Below are 24,740 nucleotides of genomic sequence, written 5' to 3' on the forward strand. Positions count from 1 at the left end.
TTGAATATTTTGTTGTAGAAGAACTGTCATCCAGAGACTACGATAGGGAATAACAAAGCTACTTTTCTAGTAAATGAAAATTAGAGGATCTTTCTGGATCCTTATGATTCCTAACCGACTCCTAACTACTTCCCAAAATTCCAAAGCAACAATCATAGAAACTAAGATTTAAAAAGAATTGACAATGGAATACATGTAATAGACTGAGGACAACTCATTTAAATCACAAAATAATCTATTTAACAGCGGAAGGAAATAATCAAGACAATGCACGATAATATACACTTAAAACACTACAGGCAAGAAAGAAAGAGAAAAAGAAAAAATTGAGGCAAAAAAAATCCCATTTCTCAAATTTCTTCAAGCTGCCAAAAATGCTCCTCCCAGTTTATAAGAGCTGTGATGAAACAGAATTAAGAACCAGGAAGATTTCCACCAAGATGAATTCTACTCATCGTTCTATGAAGTCTCAGTGAAACAAATTCTTCGCAAACGACTTTAGTGTATAATATCTGGAATTTCAAAGAAGATTGTTCAGAGAGTAATTAAAGGCAAAGCTATGTAATAAGGCGAGGGTGTAAGGAAGCAAAATAAAGCTCATGGTTACAAATGTTTTGTAAATATGTATAACTGAAAATTGTAGATTGTTAAATTGCCTCCCTATGACACATTTGTCTCCTCAGTTAAGGTGCACAACTCATTCTGAAACTTAATCTATCATTAGAAATACTTTTTCAGAACCAGTAATGATATAAGACTGCAGATATAATCATCAGATTTAAAATGTCTTTTAAAAGGCTTGAATTTATTACTGAAAATTTCTTCATTAAAACTATCAATGGAGGAATGATACCAATAGGCAAAATTTATTATTAGTTTTGGGTTTCATAAAGCCTTCCTTCCACCAATTTCTGCAGTAATTCATATAACCACAGAATATTGGGATAGTATATAGAGTCCATAACAAAGGTAAAGAATGTACAAGCAGTTAAACAGGATTTGCATTCTGAGTTAAAATAAATTTGAATTACAATTATATTTATGAAACCTGTGGCACAAATGAGTGAAAATTACTGAATAAACAAACAGTGAAGAGATTTATAGTTTAATGAAAAGTGATAGTTAAGTCTGATTTCAAATAAATTCTTATAAAAGCCTCATCTAGTACAGCCAATATATTAATAACCTAGATTAGCTTAGTAACCCTCCAGTAGATACATTAATAAAGTCTAACATCTACTCAACATAATAGTTTAGTTTTCAAATTAGCAGATAGATGGACCCTACAAAAATAAAAACAGGCTGGGTGCAGTGGCTCAAACTTGTAATCCCAGCACTTTGGGAAGCTGAGGCGGGAAGATCACAAGGTCAGGAGTTCTAGACCAGCCTGGCCAACATGGTGAAACCTCTTCTCTCTAAAAATACAAAAACTAGCTTGTTGTGGTGGTGCACGCTTGTAGTCTCAGTTACTTGGGAGGCTGAGGCAGAAGAATTGCTTGAACCCAAGAGGCAGAGGCTTCAGTGAGCCAAGATCATGCCAGTGTACTCCAGCCTGGGCAACAGAGCGAGATTCTGTCTCAAAATAAAATAAAATAAAATAAATAATTATGGGTCATTTTTATTAAAATTTCCTTTTATCTACTTTGGGTAACCTGGAAAAACCTCTAAAATCAATACCAGTTTGTTTGAATATTGAGCTTTAGCATCACAGCAGAAGAAAATCTGCAACCTATACCTATTCTAAGTTTCTTACTCTATATTCTTCAGATCACAATGATATACTGTGGCATAAGTACATTACAGTCAGACCTGTTAAAATATATTATTGCTTACATAAGAAACTGAAAAACAGTGTCTATAAAAAGTGGTCAGAATGAAAATGGTTAAACTGGTTAATGCAGCATTTCCACATTTTCTCACTTCATCACCCCTTACTGTTTCAGTAATTTTGTTCATTATGCCTTTTGCCAAAAGAAATACCTAGTTCTTCTACCTCTTAAGTAGTTAAATTCAAACACCTACTAATTATTTATGTCCTTAACAACTTGATAGTCATTTTTAAAACTAGTACACATAAATAGAAAAATATTATTTTATCTCATTATTCAGTAACCACAGTTACTTACTAATGGCGTGTGTGTGCCTGTTTGGCACCACACCATTTCTGGAATCTTAGAATCAGACTAAACATCATCACCCTCATTTTCTGTTCCACATTGATTTTTCCTCTATTTGCATTTTCATCACAGCAACTGTCAAAAATGCAGCTTTGCAAAGACAGGACATCATAAAAAGTAATGTAATGTGCTATAATGTTGAAACTGTGAACTAGCTAGAGCTAGTAGTTTCCAGGATGTGTGTAAATGTTACTGTATTTTCCTTGAAGATTAAAATATTCCACAGCCTCTCAAGAGCTCACTGGAGTGCCATGGCGCCCAGTTAGGGAACCATTAGGCTAAATATTAATATGATCACAATAATGAAATTCACTGTTAGGACTCTGATAACTGCAAATATTTGCTAGTTTCAAAAAATACTAGTTTTATGTAGTAGGAATAAAGAGAACCAAAATCAAAGATTATTAAGTTCATGAATGCAAATTGAGCGCCGACTATATGCAAGGCAGCATGGTAGGCAGTAGAAATACTGTAGGCAACCAGGTAGAATGTCACTTCTTTTTGAACTTTACATTCTAGCAAGATAAATTAATGCAAAACATGTATATAAATATTCATTTTATAGTTGATACTGGTAATAAGTGCCATAAAGGAGACTTTGATAGATTAATAAGACAGAATGACTTGAGAATGAATAAAGGCTGAAAGGAGTCAAGTTATTTCAGGGGTAAAAGAAGCCTTCCTTCCTAAATAAGCAAATAACATTTGCAGTAACCTCTAAAGCAGTGGTTCTAAACTGAAGGTGAGTTTGCTCCCCACGGGGCATTTGGCAAATTTCTTTTGTTTGCCATAACTAAGGCTGTGAAGAATATTACAGGCACTATAGTGGGTGGAGGCCAGGGATGCTGCTAAACACCTAAAATGCACAGCATAGCCCTCAAGCCTCTTCCCCTTGACAAACTACCTGACCCTAAACATCAACAGTGCCCACCTTGAGGAATGATGTTCTTAAAAGGATGAAAACTATAGGCCCACATAGAGAAAATCCAATGGGGAAGAAAAAGATTCCCTTTATTTCATCTTGACACCACATTAGCTTCTAAGCCTTATTGGGTAGACACAGAAAAGCGACTAGAATCATTCTGATAGCAGCATATAAAACAATTTTAAAAGGTGCATTCCAAGATATTTATGCTTTTAATAAAGTTGTCACAAAATTGTCAGAAATGTGAATCCCAAAGTTACAGATAAAATGGAATAGGTATTGTCATTATATTATTTTATTTTATTATCACCATAGTTCTGCAAAGCTTTGGAACTGTCATGTTACACATGAAGAAACTAAGGCTTGGAGAAATTAAATTTCTAATCTGAGAAAATAATTTACGGTAAAATGAAAATTTCTCTGCACTTTTCCTGAGACCACTTACAAGGCATTGTATTGCCCCCTTCCTGCCCACCTTTTTATTTCTCTAGCCCAAATAGCTTAAAGCTTTCCATCCGTCTCAATAACCAACTGAGACTATTTACAACATTTTAAAGTCAATAGCCAATGTAATGCAATGGCAACAATTAAGAGTCTCACATCCATTGTCATTACCAATTTGTTTTCCTTTTTCCAATACTGCTTTCTTTATGTGGGCCCCAGGCAGTAGAGTTCCTGTTACCATATGATTTTGAGAATTAATCATAAGATTTTATATATTTCTTCCATCAACTCCTTAAGATAGAAGATATTATAAATCCTATTTTTAAAAAGGAAACTGAGGGGAATTGGTTTTGCTGGGAACACTTTTGTAAATAACTATCAGGTCTTAATAAATTTAGTCCAGAACTTCCTTATTACAACTGGCTACCTCCCTTATCTTCGGCAAGGCTTAATTCCTGGCCCAATCTCCAGGGGCCTGTGTATAAATCAGGAATGTGTAACTGGTAAGACTGAACCTCCTCTAAATGCCTCTACTCTAGGTTAATGTCACTATCCAACAAACTCCTCAAACTATGACAAGATTTGTTATTTGACACTTAATATTAAAGGTACTTTTTTCATTACATTGAATCAGATCAGAGCCCTGCAAAACAATTTCATTACAAGGTTTATTTGTTTCCTATTGTTGTTGTAACAAATTGCCACAAACTTAATGGTTTAAATCAACACACGTTAATTACCTTACTATCTGGAGATCAGAAGTATAACACCAAAGCACTGAGAAGGCTGTGTTCCTGCTGGAGGCTCCAAGGGAGAGTTCATTCTTTGCCTATTCTAGCCTCTAGAGGTTACCCACATTCCTTGACTAGCAGACACATCAATCTGTCCTCTATTTTCATCCTTATATCTGCTTCGCAGACTGTTTTTTTTTTTTTAAATAAAGACTCTCTGATGTTATTGTGTACACCAGGATAATCTAGGATAACATTCCCTTCTCATGACACTTAATATAACCACATCTGCAAAGTCTCCTTTGCCATGTAAGGTAATATATTCACAGGTTCTGGGAATTATGACCTGGACATCTTTAAGGAGTCATTTTCCTGCTTACTACAAAAGGTAAATTTTAAAAAGCAACTACCCTAACTAATTACATTTTACAGAAATCTCATATGCTCTGATATACCCATTTCCTGAAGTTAAAAAAGTGATTCAAACTTAATGATATAAATTAAATTACTCCCTTTAAAGTACAAAATAAAGTCAAAACATGCTATCTATTTTGTTCAACATGTTCGGATGTCCTAGAAAACATAATAAAATAAGATATAATTAAAAGACACATTTGGATGCAAAGACCCAATATTATGATGTTGACATTTCCCCTAAATAAATCTAAAAGTGTAACAAAATTCTAATCAGCATCACAGTAAGCCTTTTTATAGAGCTTGATGATAAGCTGATCCTAAAATTATACAAGAGATCAAATAACAAAAACAATGATGGGGGCATCTGCTCACAAGGTATCATGCCTTATTTTATAATTGCAATAATTGAATTAGTAGGGATTGATATAGGGATAGACATACATATCTCTGAGGAAGATAAAACCTAAAAACAGATGCCAATATGAACAGGAACTTGTGAAGGTAGACGTGACATTACAGTTTGATGGAGAAAATATGCTCTATTTCTTCTATTAAAGTCAACTCTTCATACTAAAAACAAAGATTAAGTTATATCATTATCTCATATAATACTGATAAATGAATTCTAAAAGGATTACAAACCAAAAAGTAAAAAGCTAACCTGGGCAACTTTGTAAGATCCTGTCTCTACAAAAATAATAATAATAATAATTTTTTTAATAGCCAGGGTGTTGGCATAAGCCTGTAATCCTAACTACTTGGGAAGCTGAGGTGAGAGTATCAGTTCAGCCCAGGAGGTTGAGACTACACCATTGAAGATTATATCACCATATGTCATTACAATCCAGGCTGTGCGGCAAAATGAGATTCTGTCAAGAAATTGAGAGAAGAGAGAGAAGTGAAAAGCAAAACTTCACATTTAGAAAAATAGAATTCCCTTAAAGTAATTAAGATTCCTTAAAAAAGGGCCGGGCGCGGTGGCTCAAGCCTGTAATCCCAGCACTTTGGGAGGCCGAGGCGGGTGGATCACGAGGTCAACAGATCGAGACCATCCTGGTCAACATGGTGAAACCCCGTCTCTACTAAAAATTACAAAAAATTAGCTGGGCACGGTGGTGCGTGCCTGTAATCCCAGCTACTCAGGAGGCTGAGGCAGGAGAATTGCCTGAACCCAGGGGGCGGAGGTTGCGGTGAGCCGAGATTGCGCCATTGCACTCCAGCCTGGGTAACAAGAGCGAAACTCCGTCTCAAAAAAAAAAAAAAAAAAAAAAAGATTCCTTAAAAAAAAAAAAACAATCAATTTTAAAGGAGGAGACCAATAAATTTAATAAGAAACTGAAAGTTACTATACAACAAAAAATGCTGCATAAATATTTAAAGCCCAAAACTTAGAGAAAATAGTCATAACACACATATCTCATAGAAGATTATGTCAGAAAATAATAAATATCTCCTACAAGTTAGTAAATAATAGATAATTCAGAAGATAAATGAATAATAATTACATGAATCAAGGTTAAACTATACTAGAATCAGAAAAATATGAATTAAAACAATGACAGTGTAACATTTTATAGTAACCCAACTGGCCCCAAATGTAAAGATTTAATAACACCAGTTCTGGTTAGGATGTGTTACTTCTAGAGTTCATGAATAACTGGTAAGAGTATAATTGGAGTAATCACTTTGCAGTGCAATTTGGCAATGTGTTACAGTATTTAGAAAATCTGTTGATGTATATTCTCTACCACTCAGCATTTCTTTAAATAGCTCTGTAGACTTATAAAACCCTGTCTTCTCTAATGAAACATCTAAAATAATATGCATTTCAGAGACACTGGTTGATATGTAAAATTAGAAACAATGATTTATTAATAAAATACTGATTATTGAACACTTTTCATAACATGTAAAATACATGTTCCAGTAGTTCAAATACATGAACAAAATTTTATTTTTTGAAAAATACAATAAAGTTAAAGAAACAAATTGCAAATGATACAATTTACCCACATTTTAAAAGTAGAACAATCAATATTCAATTTTATCGGATTTTATAAATATGATGAAAATAAAAATCAATACATGGAATTGAATTTCCTTGGGAGAATTAAGAAGTGGCAAAAAAGGTGCTTAGGTCTTAGTGACTGTGTATATGGATATGTATCTATACCTATCTATACTATATCTATAGATAGATATATTTTTTAAAAGAAAACATTAACAAACATTTCAAACAATACAAAACAAATATTTCAGAATATAAACAACTATTATATCTGAGTGCTATATACATAAAGATTTCTTCTTACCTATATGTTTGAAATATATTTTACAAATAAAATTAAGTTGAATTTAAAACCAATATGAAGGTCCTTTAGGTAAATCACAAACAAAACAAAACAAAAACAGCTCAAATGGTAAAAAGAAGACTTCTAAAACCATTATCAATATCAAAAAATCCTTCTGGTGCATTAGAGAGTCATTCTCAGTGCAAACACAAGATTGAAGTAAAAGTTCACCAATGCAAAGAAGTAAGAATGAAATTCAGTGTCCCAGCAATAGGAGTTGTTGCAGTGTTCCCTTCAATTCTACACAATCCTGTGCTTTCACAGCCATGAGATTTGCTCTGTGTTGGCTACAGATATGATCATTATAAATGGACATTTATCAGAAGGTTAGAAGTACCATCTGTTCCTGAGTCAGCAAAAACCGAGAAATTACACCAACCATTTTATTTCTTTGCTTATGAAACTTGTTTTTCTGTTGTTAAAGGCCTCTAGGACAAATCTCAGAGTCCAATCAACAGCATGAGAAGCAAACTTGAAATAACTAAACATAATGCCCTGAAGAAAAAGCTTTAAAAAGAGCTGTCAAGACAGATACTTTAGAATACCCTTTTCCTTAAAACTGGGTTCTCTGTTGGTTCAACTGTCCTCTTTCATATTCAGTTTAATGTTTAATCCAAAAGTAGATCAGCATTTGATACAAGTTAGCAATTTTTTCAAGTCAACAAAAGAAGCTTTATCCCTTAACACATGTCACCTTATTTGCAAGACTGCAATTTCTCCATAGACATCCTGTATTAGTACACAAGTGTATTTTACTGGGGATCCATGGGGTTTCCCATCTGTGGAGTAATAAACCAACTAGGGATTGAAAATACTGAGAAACAAAATGGATCGTAGTGTCTGTACTGAACATGTACAGACATTTTTTTTCTAGTCATTATTTCTAAACAATATAGTATAACAGCTATTTATATAGCATTTACATTGTGTTAGGTATTGTAAGTGATCTAGAGAGGAATTTAAAGTATACAGGAGGATGTGCACAGGTTATAAGCAAATACTATATAATTTTATATGAGAAACTTGAGCACTCACATATTTTGGTACCTGAGGGAGGTCCTCATACCAATCCCTTCCAGATACCAAGAAACAACTATACTATGTTGTATGTTTGTCTTTACTTTTTATTCAATTTCATTTAATGTGTCTAGAAGTCAACACCAAGTATAAATTCTAAACAATGTTACTGATCAAGTGTCACACTAGCCATAATAAAAACTATCCTTACTCTGAAATTCTGAGATTTCCCCACCAAAAGATCTGCAAATGCACTCAGCTTAAACACAGGGAGCAAGGGTCAAAAGATTCTCTATTGTTAAGAAATTTAAAAATGCCTGAAATAGAGGAACTTAATCTAGTAAAAATTATGTTCAATAAATTTGAAATGCTGAATACCTCTCAAATACTAAGCATATAATTTTTTAAATGTCATCTGCTGTGATGTGAATATTCATGTCCTTCCAAAATTCATGTGTTAAATGTAATATCCAATTTGATAGTATTAAAAGTCAGGGTCTTTGAGAAGTGATTCAGTCATGGCTCCATCCTCAGGAATGGGATGAGTGCCCCTATAAAAGAGGTTTCAGGGAGCTCCTTTGCTCCATCATGTGAGGACATAGCAACAATTCACCATTGTTGAAGTGGAAAGGGAGCCCTCACCAGCTACCAAATATGCTGGTATTGCATATTTCAAAGGAGTTTTTAGAAAAAAAATCCTTTTTTCTAATTCTTACTACATAATAAGATCTCATGTAGAGAAAAAAAATATGCACAAATATAGAATGGGGAGTTATAGAAAGAAATTTACAGAGGGGGAAAAGGGCATAGAGTTAATTTAGTTGAGTAAAAATTGTATTTTATGCTCCTATTCCTCCTTTTCATACTCTAGGAGCACTATTTCCAATAAGGAAATAGCTTCAACCAGCCTTTGCAATACTAAACTTTCTTCTCAAAAATATTTACCTCACTTATTTTACTGCTCTTACAAATAGAAAACCAGTAGCTTTCCTTACTTACTCATGTTGAAAAAAGCCACTCAACCTTCCCAAAACACAAAACAAAGACAGAAAAGGCATTCTGTCAAATTCAAATGTCTATACTTACATTCTTGATTTATACTATTTTTTGCTGTGAAAATAGATATATAATACTTTGACATTTAAAAGTACCTTTAAATTTTATTTTTAATTTATTTATAACAAATTGTGAAGTTTTTTTTTACACATTTTCTTGGAAGAATACATGAACTTAGAGATGAGTTCAATTTTTCCAAGATTATATACATTCCAAGGGTGTATTTCAGTCAAAATCCTCTCACATATATCTTATTATCTTTCTACAGTACAAATGTCTTAGGTGTCAAATTTGTAAATTTGTTTTTGTCCTAAATAGTAAACTGAAAGCAAAGGACTTTGCCCTATTATATGACATAATGCTTTTCATGAAAATGACACTATGAAAATATTGCTCATAGCACCAGTTTTATAAAATCTAATATTATATATCTATTTGATATTCACTAAATTACCAAACATGAGTCAGAATTGGGCTGGAGTATATCAGAACATAAGTACATAATACAGTGTTATTTTGAAAAATAAAATACCAAGTATAAAGTATTTTAGCTAGAACCTTGCCTATAAGAAATAATATATATGACAATTGCTACCATCATCATTATTATTTATCTGGTTAGGTAATGGTTAACTCTAGTTGATACTGATATCAAGTTCTGTAGTTTATTCAAAAAGGAAGACTGTAAGAAGAATTGATCAAATATCAATAATAAGAAAGCACTTAATAGATATGCTGCTTACATAAAGATATAAACCCATCTGGATATCTAGGAACCACAATATAAAGACTCTCAAGACTGAAAGGAAAAAAGTTCTGCCCCAAACTAAAATATTTAGCAATAGATGATGTGCAAGAAAAATGGCATATTTAAAATGTAATAGAAATTGTTTTAACATCTTTGATATATTTGTATCTCTATCAATTATTCCTAATTCGCATATGAAAAAAACTCAAGGAAACTTTTATTAATTAACTTAATATTGGAAAGCCAATACAAGACAGAACCAAATCTAAATTCCCCACCATATCACACTAGGCTTTAGACGAAATTATTTGTTACATCTTCTACTTTCCTTTTGTATACATTCATTTCTAAGCAAATTTAAAAAGAAGTAAAGATCATATTAGCTTACATTCAATTTCAAGCAAAGAAGAAAAACAGATTTGTAAAAACAATGTGAATAAGAACCTTGGGAGAAAACATGTGTACCCTCACAGATTTTATGAACATAAAACACTGACCATGGTCAGAAATAATCTAGTGTGCTGGAATAAAAATAAAAACGACTTAAATTTGAGTACCTCCTATAACTACATATATTTACAGGTATCCTTTACCTTTTTTTGTGGCAGGAATTCCTTAGTCAGAATAGTATTTGTAAATGCATAATAGATTTTGTAAAATAGAAAAATATTTGAAAATTTAGCAACAAAACTGTAAAAAAAAAAAGAAACACAAATCACAGAACTTATTCAAACGAAAGAGTATACTCATATTTTGAATTTAATAAAAAAGACTCATTAATGTAAGCTTATATCTCAAGAAGCTAAACAAAAATGGTAAATCAATCTCAAGAAGTAGAAGAAAGAAAAAAGAATGCTAATAGAATAAATTATTGGCAAATATGGCAGATACACAATAAAAAACTCAATAAATTCAGAAGTTTATTCTCTGAAAAACCTTAAAAATGTGGAAAAACCTCTAGCAGTACTAATGGGAAGAAAACATACATTTCCAGTTATAGTAATGAAAAGAGATATATCACTATAGATCTTGCAAATATTATAAAAATAATACAAAGTTATCACAAACAACTTTACATCAATAAATTTGACAACATAGAATAAATAAACAAATTCCTTGGAAATATAACTGACCAAAGCCAATACAAGAAAAAGTAGAAAATCTTAATAGTGTTATATCTGATTTAAAAACTAAATTTGCAATAAAAACTTGCTACATTTAAAATTCCAACCTCAGATAACTTCACAAGCAAATTTTATAAAATAATTTAAAGCAGAAATAATATCAATTTTATGCAAATTCTTAAAAATAAAAAAATGTTTACCAACTAGTTTTATGAGACTTGTATAGCCTCATGACAAACTTCACAAGGACATTATATTTTCACTGAACAAAAAATACTGTAAGCCAGTATCTCATAAATATAGACAGGTAAGTCCTAAGTAAAATAGTTCCAATTCAAATTCACCAAGATATAAAAAGGATATTACACCATGTATTGAAGTATTATTAAAGAAATGTTTACTCAAGATTTATTGAAGAAGTGTTAGGTTAATTATTCAAACATCAATGTAATTTAACACATTAGTGGTATAAAATATCAATAGATTGAGAATAGTATTTGATAATTATTAATATTCATTTATAATACAAAATGGGACTAGATGAGGACTTTGTAAGTCTTTGCAATTGTTCTATAAATCACGAACTATTCTAAAGTAAAAAAGTTATTTAAAAAATGGTGGGAAAACTGGCAAAAATTAAGTAAGATTCATAATAAAAAATTATGGTGTCGATAGTAATTTTCTGTTTCTGATCACTGTAATATGATTCTGGAAGACAGTAACATTAAAAGCTAGGTTAAGTGTAAGTGGGAACTCTACTAATTATGTAACTTCTGTAGAATTATTTCAAAATAATATGTTTTCTAGAAGAGAAGGATAAGGCAAATTTCATTAATAAATGTATAAATCTATGCATTATACAACTAAACTAAATGCATAATTTTTTGAAATGTCTTCTGAATGATGTTTAAAATCTGTCATTTATAAATGCCACAGAGTCAGACCTTCCTAACACCTGCAGTACCTTCTAGAAGGTTTTTCCATCTCCATTCTTTAAAAGTTGTCAAATACATAGTATTTTGAAATGCAATTTTAAAACAGTGATAAAAACTGTTCACATAGTTACAAAAAACCAAAATATTCATGATCTGAAATTGTAACATAAAACGCAGTAAGTATGAGAAAAAAATAATTCTGCTGAAAATTAAAACTTGAGTGAAGGACTGATATTTATACTTCAGCACTAAAATGTGGAACAAACTCCACAATTGATCATATATGATTTCTTACAATCTTGAAGGTGCATAAAGGCAACAATAAATAAATAACAAATAACAAACGAAATAAGGACATTTGTCCTAATATTAGTATCAGCACGATTTTAACAAGCCAACATCCCATGCTGTTTCTAAATGGCTTGAGTCAATCAGAATGCTTCTATTAATAAACATTACTATCATCCATTTCTATGGTAGTATAATTGGTATAACCTATTTGGAAAGCAATGGGGGACTTTCATATCACTGGCCTTTGACTTTATAATTATAGTTTTAGCAATCCATTACAATGAAATATTTTAATCACTATAAAAGTCTTGCTACAAAACAATGGTCATTGAATTATACATCATTGGAAAAAAATTCTTATCCAATATGAGAAAATTAGTGTGTTCATCTGAGGTCAATAATGCTAACTAAATAAGGTTGCTATCTTAGAACAATAACTGATACATAAAGATTGCTCAATATTATGTTCATTAACAGTGTCACATACTGACTGGTTTTTTTTAATGTTTTAGACATAATTGTTTTGTTATTGTTTCTCTTCATGAATTGTTTCTGATACAGAAGTTTTAATGTGTACCAAGTCACAGTAGAAGCTTCCTTTACTTAGTGTTCTAAATGTTTATGTAGCTTAACAGAATCTCAAGCTAACTAACACTTTGTCATACTTGTACAATTATTGTCCACAATTTACGGATGGAGAGATCAAGGATAGAGAGGTATGAAGACTTACATAGAATCTTACAAATAGTAAATATTTGAAAAACTTTTGGACCTAACAAGCACTTGAAAATTCACAAATAGTAAATATTCAGGAAAATTCAGTGATTAGCCACTACTGGGACCATCATAGAAAGTTTCATAGTATTTCCCATTTTTAAAATTAAGGCTGTACCATATAAATAATTTTTAGTAAATTGTTTATAGAATTTTGTTTTAACTAAAACCATATATCTCTCAATTTTCTTGTTTTTAAAATCCTTCTTCAAAGCTCCACACTTTTCATTTCGTCTGTCTTTCACATTCTTTCTTAGATATATTCATCTGTATTTTGTGTTTTATGTGGTAATATTATGTTGTTATTATGAATGGATTTGACTTTTTTCATTTCCTAGTTGACTACAGCTATTGCACAGAAAGATTATTTTTTGTTGTATTACTTTTATAATGACAATAGCACTTTTTAAAGAAAAACAATCTCAATTTGAGTACACCAAAATGTTTCTATATTCAAGAATTTTTTTAGCACTTAAGATAACATCAAGCTATTTTATTATATATAAGAAAAAATTAGTTTATAATGAAAATGAAGTCACATTGCCTTTATGAGTAAAATATAATTTTAATTGACGTTATGGTGTGAATTGTGTCCTTCTAAAATTGATGTGTTTAAATCCTAACCCCAATTTCTCAGAATGTGACTGTATTAACAAAAGAGTCTTTAAAGAGGTGGCACTAGAGTTAAAATGAAGTAATTAGGGTGCCCTAATCTAATATGACTGTTGTCTTTATCAGAAGATAACATTAGGTCACACACAAATACAGAGGGAAAAATATGTGAAGATGCATGGAGAAGATTCCATCTATAAGCCAAGCAGAGGGCTCAGAAGAAACCAGCCCCACTGACATCTTAATCTTGGGCTTCCAGCCTCCAGAATGGTGAAAGAAAAAATTCTATTGCTTACGCCACCTTATTTGATACTTTACTAAGACAGACCTAACAAACTACTATAATAGAAATTAAAAAACCTTTTTTTTCTAAAGTATATAATTCTTTAATTGTGTTATGTATGATGAGAGACTACTTTAACCTTTCATAACCTAACTTTATATATACTAAAACTAAAATGAAGCCTTTGTCAATCACTTAATTAATTATAGCGGTATAATTGTGTACAAATAAAACATAAGGAAGCTCTTATATCATTTATATGTTGCACATAATGTTTATATATTCTATTATTTAATATCATTCAACAGAGAAATATGAGAAAAAATAAAACTTCTGGAAATGCAACATCTTAATCAGAGGACATACTTGCTTTATTCCTATTCACTAGGCTATCTTCCACGAGACATTTACAATAAACTAATATTTTAAGCATGATTTTCAGTTTTGAGTCCATACAAAGGTAAATTAATTAGCATTTATTTCAGTAGTTATGGTCACTAATCAGCTGACTTGGAGATAGGGAAACTGTTATGAGTTATTCAGATGAGTCCAATCTCATCACATGGCTTTACACACCGAGGAAGAGACAGAATGTCAGAGAGCCAAGACATGAGAAAAACTTCACTTCTATTGCTGTCTTCAAAGATGGACAAAAGGGGCGAAGAAAAAAAATATATGTTTTTATTCACTACCACTCTCTCAAAAATAATCTGTTCCCACTTTACAGATAAGATAAAATGAGTATGAGGAAATGTATGTTACTTTGACAAGGTCATAAAACTATGAGATCTAACCAGCAGCCAAACACATTTTAAAATAAAGGAAAGCACAAAACACATAATCTTGCAGTACAACCCTCTGTCACAGGATACATATTCAGAGTTCAACATTTCAAGTTATGTCAATGTAAAATTATCACAATCAGATGCAACAAAAAATTATTTTTCTTATTTGCCCGCAACATGCCTGCTGAATGTTGAGGTTGACAGGGAACTAGATTACCATACTAAAGTCTGGCAAACTGACTACCTGCCTGAACCATAATGACACAGAGCTGCTAAAACTTTTGTGGGTATCCTACCTTTTCACAGGCATGTAGATGAGCCTGCTATAAATGCACATATCTCAGAAAGCTTTAATTAATTTTGAGGGGGACGTCTTTTGGTTTCATCTAAATGCATTTGAAAGGTCTGTTTTTGACAGTGAATCTATTATTTAGTGTTCAGTGGCTAAATTTCTAAATGATAATTTATAACAAATTAATGGCTTCTGTAAGAACAGCTTGACTTCTGCACGGGTGCAGTTCACTCCACCACTGCCCATTCCAAATGAAAACTAAAGTAGTGATTCTCAGCACACAGCACATCTGGTAACTTAAAAATTAAAAGGGAATATCTGCTGATATTAGAGAATAAAAATATTGGTAGTTCTTTATTGCAGTAAATCAGGTCAGCTGAAACTTGCAAAGTGCCTTGCAAGCCACTTCATTTTTTCACTGTAAAGTGAGGGAAAAGTCATGTAGCTGACAGATAGCTGTTAATATGTCCATATCAGTGGTGTGATTTGTGTTTTCTAGTACGTTGATCTGTCTTCTCACTGACAGCTGTAGTTAAAATAAAAGAAAAACATTTGAATTTTATCACTGTTTCTTGAGGATGTAAGTCATTTATTCTATTTTTCTAATACCACTCAGTGAAGAAAAACATAGGTTTCTAAGTAATCTGTCAATTGATATATGACTGATAGTGTTCAAGTCACACATATTTATTTGAAACTAGATAGCTTACAATTGGATGAGTTTGGTTCCAAGGCATAGGACAAAGGGCACTGGGCATCCCAGAAATGTCATATAGAATTGCTTCCTCACTTGCCCACACTAGGTGACATCACACTCCATAACAATTTGAAAGGAAAACCCAGCTTTTAACAGAAACCCCACATATAATTTTCTACTTTTCATGTCTTAAATGAAAAAAATGAAGGAGCACTATCATACCTTCAATATGTTAATGTATTTTTATTTTATGCTAGTTATATTTGAAAGACCTCTATATCCCTGGCACATGAAAGAAAGAAGAAAATATATCAAGTGATTTAATGTTAATTTTAAAATAAAAGTCACATTATAGTTTGGTTTTTTATAACAGTGTTATTTAATCAGTTTATTTAGATATTAATTTGGTCCATGAATGGTATTCAAGTAAAAGAAAAGTTATTTCATAATTTTTTAAAAAAAAACAAAAATAATCTAATATGGTTTATTTCTTCTTGGTACACACAGAAAATCTTAATTAGTAATGTGTTATATTTTGTAATGGGAAATAGAGACAGGGGCCCTCAAAAATCTCTAGGGTTTTATTAGAGTCCCAACGAGGCATACTTTACCCAGAAAACTTGAACATTGGATTTGGTGAGAACTGTTCAGGATTCTTCCCGACCAAGGCCGTATAATTGACCAAAAATTGACTATTTTTCTGTCTTGGCCACTGGAATCTTTACCTTATTTCCCCAAATCATGGTCCCTGGTATTCAGCTCCCAGTGGCCAGACATCACCTATCAAACATCAAGCCTTTATTTGGAGGTCCTATAAGTTTTAGCTGAAGGTTTTTCCACTCCCAAGACCTACAACTCTAATTTCATTTCTCTTAGGAAATTAACTCCATGCTGCACTATTCATCTTTTTTAATTAAGGTAATAACCTTTCCTTTCTCTAATCTGGAATAGGCATGAAACCACAAAGCTGTTTACTTGTAATGGTGACGGGGGTAAGATAGAGCTCAGACCTATAAAAACATTAAAGAAAGGGAGAATACAGATTAGTGTCACTCTTCCCCAGTGGGTCCACAGTAACAAAAAAATACTGGGCACTAGTTTTTTTCTTAAAAATATACCTTCTTATATAAGTTTTGTAAATATATACATAAGAAAATATTTTAAATGAAGTAGAATATTAATTAAACCTTCTCAATTTCCCTGTCAAAAAATCCTTTTTTTTAACATTTTTAAAATTTTACTTTAATTTCTCAGGTATATGTGCAGATTGTGCAGGATTGTTACATAGGTAACAATGTAACAGTGTGTATGTACACATACACATGCCGTGGTGGTTTGCTTCATCCATCCCCCCAACATCTACAAAAAAATCCTTTAATCTCATCTCTTACAACTCTTCTACTTTACAAATTACTCTATAAGAACTAGGGACCATAGTCCTAATCATACTATCATATTAGTAAAAGGAGTAATTGTTAATAACTCAAAGGGTATATGTTTTATGACATGTATAATATTGACTTCCTTAGGCAAATTATAAACTATTATCTATAGTTACTAAGAAATGAACTGAAATAATTATTCTTAATAACTATGAAATACAGCTCTCAAGTGCTTTATACAATAAAAATATGCTGTAAGTTTGGTGAATGCTATCCGTTATACAAAAGTAATGGGACTGTCCTGTTTTTCAACAGCAACAGCAGGAAGTAGTTTTCCTGTTTGAAGTTCTTACTGTCTTATTCTTATTTTACAAGAGGCAGACTAGATTTTATTGCTAAGATCTAAGCAACTTGCTATTATTGCTGATTTAGATAACATTGTCCACATTATTATGATGTAATGACTTAGGGAATATATTTCACAAATCATTTTCCAGGAAGTTATAGAAAGAAAACCTACAAGTGGAAGAGTTTGGTGCCTATTAATTCCCTGTGTCGTTTTTAAAAAACTTTATGGATTTTCTTGTGCTCCCTGTGATTCCTTTCCCAAATAATTTGAAATTCAAATATCTTAAAATATTTTAAAACATACACATATATACATATATATGTATCTGTATCTACACACATACACACACACACACACACACACACACACACACACACACATACAGTTGGCCCTGCATATACACAGGTTCTGCATACATGAATCAACCAAGCTCAGATAGAAAATATTTGTAAAAATAATAATACAATAACAAAAATAATATAAATAAAAATCAATATAACACCTATTTACATAGCATTTATTTTATACTAGGTGTTATAAGTAATCTAGAGATGATTTAATGTACATAGGTTATACAGTTCATCCTTAAACAATTGTGGGGGCTGGGGTTTCCAAGTTACCATGCAGCAAAACTTTACATACAAACTTTGACTATCCAAAACTTAACCACTATATCGTTGACTGGAAACCTTATCAATAACTTAAGCAGTCAATTAACAAATATTTTAATGTTATATATTTATATATTGAATTCTTACAATAAAGTAATCTGGAGAATAAAAATGTTATTAAAAACCATCACAAGGAAGAGAAAATCTATTTACTATTCATTAATTAGAAGTGGGTCATAAAAAGGTGTTCATTTTTGTCATGTTCAATAAGCTGAGAAAAAAAGAGGAAGAGTTGGTCTTGATGCTTCAGAAGAGGCTATCTAGGGAAAAGTGGTATGGCATTTCTACACCTCCCAGACAGGGAAGGGAGACCTCGGAGGAGGCCATTACTCCACCCCTGCCTAGCAGTAAGAAAGCTAGGATATCAATGATGGCTGAGTGGGAATACGAAGTTTTATCCACATCTGGCAATTAAGATGTGGTACTTCACCTTTCTCTACTCACATAGTATGAGAGGAAGCAAGCTAAATCAGAAAAATTAGATAAGATCAAGTTTCAAATAATGTCCAGGTTCCAAATGAAAATCTCTAGTCATCCCAAGAACCATAAAGATAAATGTTAAAGTCAACAGACGGCCAAATGAAGATGACAAAGGTGTGAGACTTCTCTGGAGAAAAGTTTTAAAGCAGATATTTTAAAAATGCATTATTAGCAATTGTAATCACACTTGAAACAATGACAAAATAGTGGCAGCAAAGAATTGAAAAATATAAAAATGAACCAAATGAAAATTTTAGAACTCAAAAACACAATAACTGAAATAAAAATTACCAAGGTCAAAGAAGTACATTAAATAATGATAAAACAGTCAACCCACAAGAAGATATAGCAATTCTAAATGTGTATACACTAACAGCAGTGATAAAAAATGTGTGAAATAAAATATAATTGAAATGAAAGAAGAAATACACTAACTGGCAGCAATAAAGACTTCTGTACCCATCTTTCCACAATTAATAGAACAATTACCCCAAAACCTAGTAAGGTTGTAGAAGAACTCCAGACACCACAAACCAATAGGATCTAATTAAAAATAAAAATAAAAATAAACTTTCCACTGAACAACATCAAATACATAATTCTTTCAAGTACCAACTGAGCATGTATCACGATAGAGCCCATACTGGGCCATAGAACAAGCCTCAGCAAATGCAAGAGGTTTTAAATGAGGCAGAGTATGTTCCCTGAACACAATAAAATCAAACAAGAAACCAGTGACAGAAAGATTATGGAAAAATTCTCAAACAGAAACCAAACAACATACTTCTAAATAGTCCATGGGTCAAAGAAGAAGTCTCAAGGAAAATAAGAAATACACTAAACTGCACTAAAATGAAAATACAACATAGCTAAATTAGAGCAACACAGTTAAAGCAGTGCTGAGATGGAAACTTAGAGCACTAAATAAATCCAAAACAAGCAGATGGAAAGAAATAATAAAGACAAGAGCAAAATCAATAAACTTCAAAACAGTAGCAACTAAAAAAATCAATGTGACAAGTACCTGGTTGTTGGAAATGATCCATAAAATTAATAAACCTTTAGCAAAGAAAGAGAGAAGATGCAAATTACCAATACCAGTAAGGAAACAGAGAATATCACCATAGATAATGCAGACATCAGAAAGTAAACAAAGGAATATAATACAAAATTCTACATATATAAGTTTGACAACCTAGAGGAAATGAACTAATTCCTTAAGAAACATGAACTATCAAAACAAAGTATAAAATAGAACATTTAAATAGTCATATAGCTATAATGAAATTAGATTCCTAATTTAAACACGCCCAAATAAAAAACCTTTAGGCTGATTTCACTTTAGAATTTTATAAAACCTTTAAAGAAGAATTAACATTAGTCATAAACAATGTCTTCCAAAAGAAAAACCCAAAAGTCTACCCAGTTCACTTTTTGAAGTATTACCCTGATACCAAAGCCAGATGCAATCAGTATAAAATTGAAAACTACACATCAATATCCCTCATGAATTCAGCTATAAAAATTTCCAACAAATATAAGCAAATAGAATTCAGCAACACATAAAAAGAATTATACACCATAACCAAGTAGGGTTTATTATCCCAGGCTTGCAAAGCTGATTCAATATTCCAAATTGAAAGTGCAATATTCAATTTAAAGTGCAATATTAACTAACTAAAGAGAAACATCTCAGAATCATATCAGCTGATGTAGAAATAGTACTAATATTTAACAAAATTAAATACCTATTCATAATAAAAACACTTAGAAAACAGGAATAGTTGGGTACTTTCTCAACTTTATAAAGAATATCTATAAAACTATATATAATATTATATTTAATGGTAAAAGATTGAAAGCTGCTTTTTAAGATGGTGAATAAGGCAAGAATGTCCACACCTATCACTCTTATTTAACATAGTGCTGGAAGTTCAAGACTCCACATTATGCGTGTGTGGGGTGTGGGGGGGGGAGGAATAACATAGAAAATGTGTTCACACTGAAAAGAGAAAAATAAAACTGCTTTTTCAGAGATTACATGATCTTCTATGTAAAAGAAATTGGCAAACCTTTAAATACAAAATCTCTTGGAGCAATATGTGAGATCAACAAGTTTATAAATATAAGCTAAACATTAAAAAATCAGTTTTATTCCTATACAATTGCAATGAATGAGCATATAGGCACTAAAACAAAGAAAAGACATCATGTATAATCACTCAAAAGAATACTCAAGGGTATATCTGACAAAATGTATACAATTAGAAAACATGGCTGAAAAAATAAAGAAGATTTAAATAAACAGAAATACATCCCATGTTCATAGATTGGAGGACAATATTGTTAAGCTTTCAAAACTACTCAAAACTTTTGACAGATTCTATGCAATTCCTATCAAGACCTCAATGACATTTTTTTAAAAACTAAAAAAACCAATCTTAAAGTTCATTTGGAATTTTAAGAGACTTCAAATAGCCAAAACAACCACGAAAAATAATGGTGAAAAATAATGGAAGACTCATACTTCCTGATTTTAAAATTTACTATAAGGCTAAAGTAATAAAAATAGTGTGGTACTGGTATATATAGAAATACAGGCCAATGGAATAGAATAGAGAGCCCCAAAATAAACCCTCATATAAGTTTTGACAAATAATTTGTCAAATAATTTTTGATGAAGATGTCAAGACCATTTAATGAGGCCACCTCCGCCTCCAGGCAATGGGACCATCCCCTTCTCCCCACACCCTACCTTCCTGCGACTCGACAACTCGGCGGAAGCCTCAGGAGGTGGGCCCCACTATGGTGGGTGATGAACAGTCGGATCCAGAGCTGATGCAGCATCTGGGGGCTTCAAAGAGAAGTGTCATAGGAAACAACTTTTATGAATACTATGTCAATGACCTTCCCCGCATAGTCTTGGACAAGCTGGAATGCAGGGGCTTCCGTGTGCTGAGCATGACCAGGGTGGGCCAGACACTGGTGTGGTGCCTGCACAAGGAGTGACCTTCTCACGCTGATCTGCAGCCGGGGCGCCCCTGTGGAGGAGCTGCTGTGGGCCCTCACCTCCAAGCTCTGGCATCACCGACTGCCTTGCCCCTGTCTTCCCAAATCATCACTGCCATCTGCCCAGCCTCAAGGGGCAGTGAATGGCCTTCTATAAAACCCTGCCTCAAACAGTGGGAGAGGGCAGGGCCCGATGCCCTGGTGCTCCCAGCTACCCTGCTGCTTCGGGCCTGAGTGGAGGGCCCTGGGTAGGCCATGTCCTCGGGCAGCTTTCCCAGCCGGAGCTGGGCACCCCAGGGCCCTGGAGTGTGGCTCCTGCATAGCTAGCCCAAGCCAATAAAGGGGAGTGTTTAAAAAAAAAAAAAAAAAAAAAAAGGACAGTTTTTGCTCTAAGTAATGCTAAGAAAACCTAATATCCACATGTAAAAGAATGAAGATGGAATTTTACATTATACCATACACAAAAATTAATCAAAATGAATCAAAGACCTAAATGTAAGAATTAAAACCATGAAACTCTTAGAAGAAAACATATGGCAAAAGCTTACAACATTGATTAGTCAGTGACTTTTTGCCTATGATACAAAAGGTAAAGATAATGAAACAAAATAAAAGACAAATAGGACTTAATGAAAACTTATTATTATTATTTTTTTACTTCAAAAGACACTATCAATAAAGTAAAAAAGGCAACCCTCAGAATAAAAGAAAATATTTGCAAATCATATATCTGATAAATAATTGACATCTCATGTATGGAGAGAATTCCTAAAACTCAACTATCAAAAAACAAACAACCCAATTCAAAAATGAGAGAACTTGAACAGACAGTTTTCCAAAGAAAATAAACAATCGGCCAATAAGCATGAAAAGTTGCTCAATATCAGTCATCACTAGTGAACTCCAAATCAAAACTATAATAACATACCACCTCATATCAATTTGGATGGCTAGTATCAAAACAGAAAATAAGGAGTGTTGCTGAACATGTACAAGAATTTTTACCCTTGTGCGCCATTGATGGGAATATAAAAGAGCACAGCTGCTGTAGAGGACTATGGTGGTTACTTCAAACATTTAAAATAAAATTACCATATAACCTGGCAATGTTACTGCTTAGTATGTACCCAAAATAACTGAAAGCAGGGTCTCAAAGAGATATTCGTACATCCATGTTCACTACAACAGTATTCACATTAGCTAAAGCATGGAAACAATGCAAGTACCTATCAACAGATGAAGGGATAAGCAAATGTGGTATATACATACAATGGAATATTACTCAGCCTTAAAATGGTAGACAATTCTGACACATTCTACAACATGAATAAATCTTAAGGATATTTTGGTAAGCAAAATAAGTCTATTATAAAAAGACAAATATGATATGATTCCACTTAGATGATATACTGCAAGTAGGTAAAATAATAGGGACAGAAAATCAAATGGTGGTTTCCAGGGACTGAGTGTGTCTGGGAGGATGAGGAGTTATTACAGGTACAGAGCTTCAGTTTTAAGATGAAAATAATTATGGAGAGGGATGGCAGTGACAATTGCACAACATTGTGTATATATTTAATGCTACACAACTGTATATTTTAAATAGTTAAGATGTAACTTTTATGTGTATTTTACCACAAAAAAATACAGGATTTGTATGCTGGAAACTATACAATTCATAAAAATGTCTTAGCTGCTGATTGTATGTACTCTTTCTTGCTTCCCAGGATTGTTATGGACTCATTTCTATTTTTTGTTGTTTTGTTTTTTGTTTGTTTTTTTTTTTGGACTCATTTCTTTGCATATGTATTTCTCTGTCATTTCAAAGAAATTTGGAGAATGAGGGCAGCTAAACTCATATGTTTAATCTGCCATCATAAACTGCAAGTCAATCTTCTAAATTCTGTTTTCAGCTATAATTTCCCACATAGTTATTGTAAATTCATTTTCCTTAGATTTTCATCTGATTCTACCTCCTTCCGTAAGCAGAAGATTTGAATGAAGAAATGACCACTTCCCAATAACAATAAAACGATTTGATTTTGATAATTCTTAAGGTTGATTCTCTGTCAATCGTTTTAAGGAAGACAAAAACAAAAGGCCTAAATGGAAATAAATAAATAAATCATTAAATTACAACACTATAACACTAGAAAATGACATATCAAAGTTAACAAAAACATAATTTTGTTTATAAGGTACTTTGAATTAAACTAATCAGGCAAATGTGGGTCAAAAAAAGGCTTATTATTTATGCTGGAGATAAGCAGTTATCAGAATGTGGTTTGTGGTCAGAATGTAAGGGTTCATATCTCAGAGGCACCATTAATTAGCTGTTTGACCTTGAAGAAGTTACTTAATCTTTCTTACTATCAGATTCATCTAATGTCAAATGTAATAACAGTTTATACCTCATAAGTTGTGTGAGGCTTAATAATCTATAAAAATACGTAAAGACCAGCATCTGACAATTTCTCAATAAATACTTCCTAAGATTATTAAAAGCTGTGTTTCTCAGAAACTCTACAGGGAGTGGTTCCCAGAAACTCAGACTGAGTATTCTCTCAACATTAATTCCACTTACATGATTCTCTAGAAACCTATATTGTGCTGAGTGAAATATTCAGCTATTTGGTACCCAATATAAACACTCAAGGAAGATGGCTAAAGAGCTTTGTACTGGTATTATTTGCAATTTGCATGGTTTTCTATCTGACAAGTCAGGTGCAGAGCTAGAATTGGTAGATTCTGACAATCCAAAACTTGTGGTTTTGATTTCATCTCATGTACCACATTAAAATGATTTTGTACTGATTTTCTATGCAAGAATTGTCATTTTTGATTATATAAAAGTTTCACCAAAAAAATATAGAAAGGAGATTAAAAAGAGAGTCAGTGCTAAAACAGACTCTTTAAAAGCAAAAGCCTACCATCTGTAGCAGAAGGACTTTATAAAACCCAGGGGTGTCTTCTTACCCAACTGTCAACACCAGGAAACATGCCAAAGGGACAGATGCTAAAACTGGAAAGTCTCATCTAGGGCGTGACATCAGAGTCCTATAATTTCTCTCTAAAAAGGCAACAGTCACCACAATGGCAAAGAGGTATTATTAAAAAAACAAAACAAAACACCCTCCTTAATGAAGAATGGTTTCCATTAAATAGTTACACTACTAAAATTCTACTAACA

General features: G+C 32.3%; 1 protein-coding gene across 5 annotated transcripts in view; it reads right to left on the reverse strand.

Moving 5' to 3' along the window:
* Window positions 1-24,740, reverse strand: part of KCNJ3 (potassium inwardly rectifying channel subfamily J member 3) — a 152,623-nt gene that overhangs the window by 85,761 nt on the left and 42,122 nt on the right. Inside the window, exon 3 of one of the 5 annotated variants that reach the window (XM_035304868.3) lies at window positions 1-24,740. This exon is cut by the window's left edge and continues 20,185 nt beyond it; it is cut by the window's right edge and continues 5,132 nt beyond it. The exons of the other annotated variants lie outside the window; for them this stretch is intronic. The gene's annotated coding sequence lies outside the window, so the exon portion shown is untranslated. 5 annotated transcript variants of the gene reach the window in all.

The sequence above is a fragment of the Callithrix jacchus genome, chromosome 6, assembly GCF_049354715.1.
Source record: "Callithrix jacchus isolate 240 chromosome 6, calJac240_pri, whole genome shotgun sequence".
Lineage (NCBI taxonomy): Eukaryota > Metazoa > Chordata > Mammalia > Primates > Cebidae > Callithrix > Callithrix jacchus.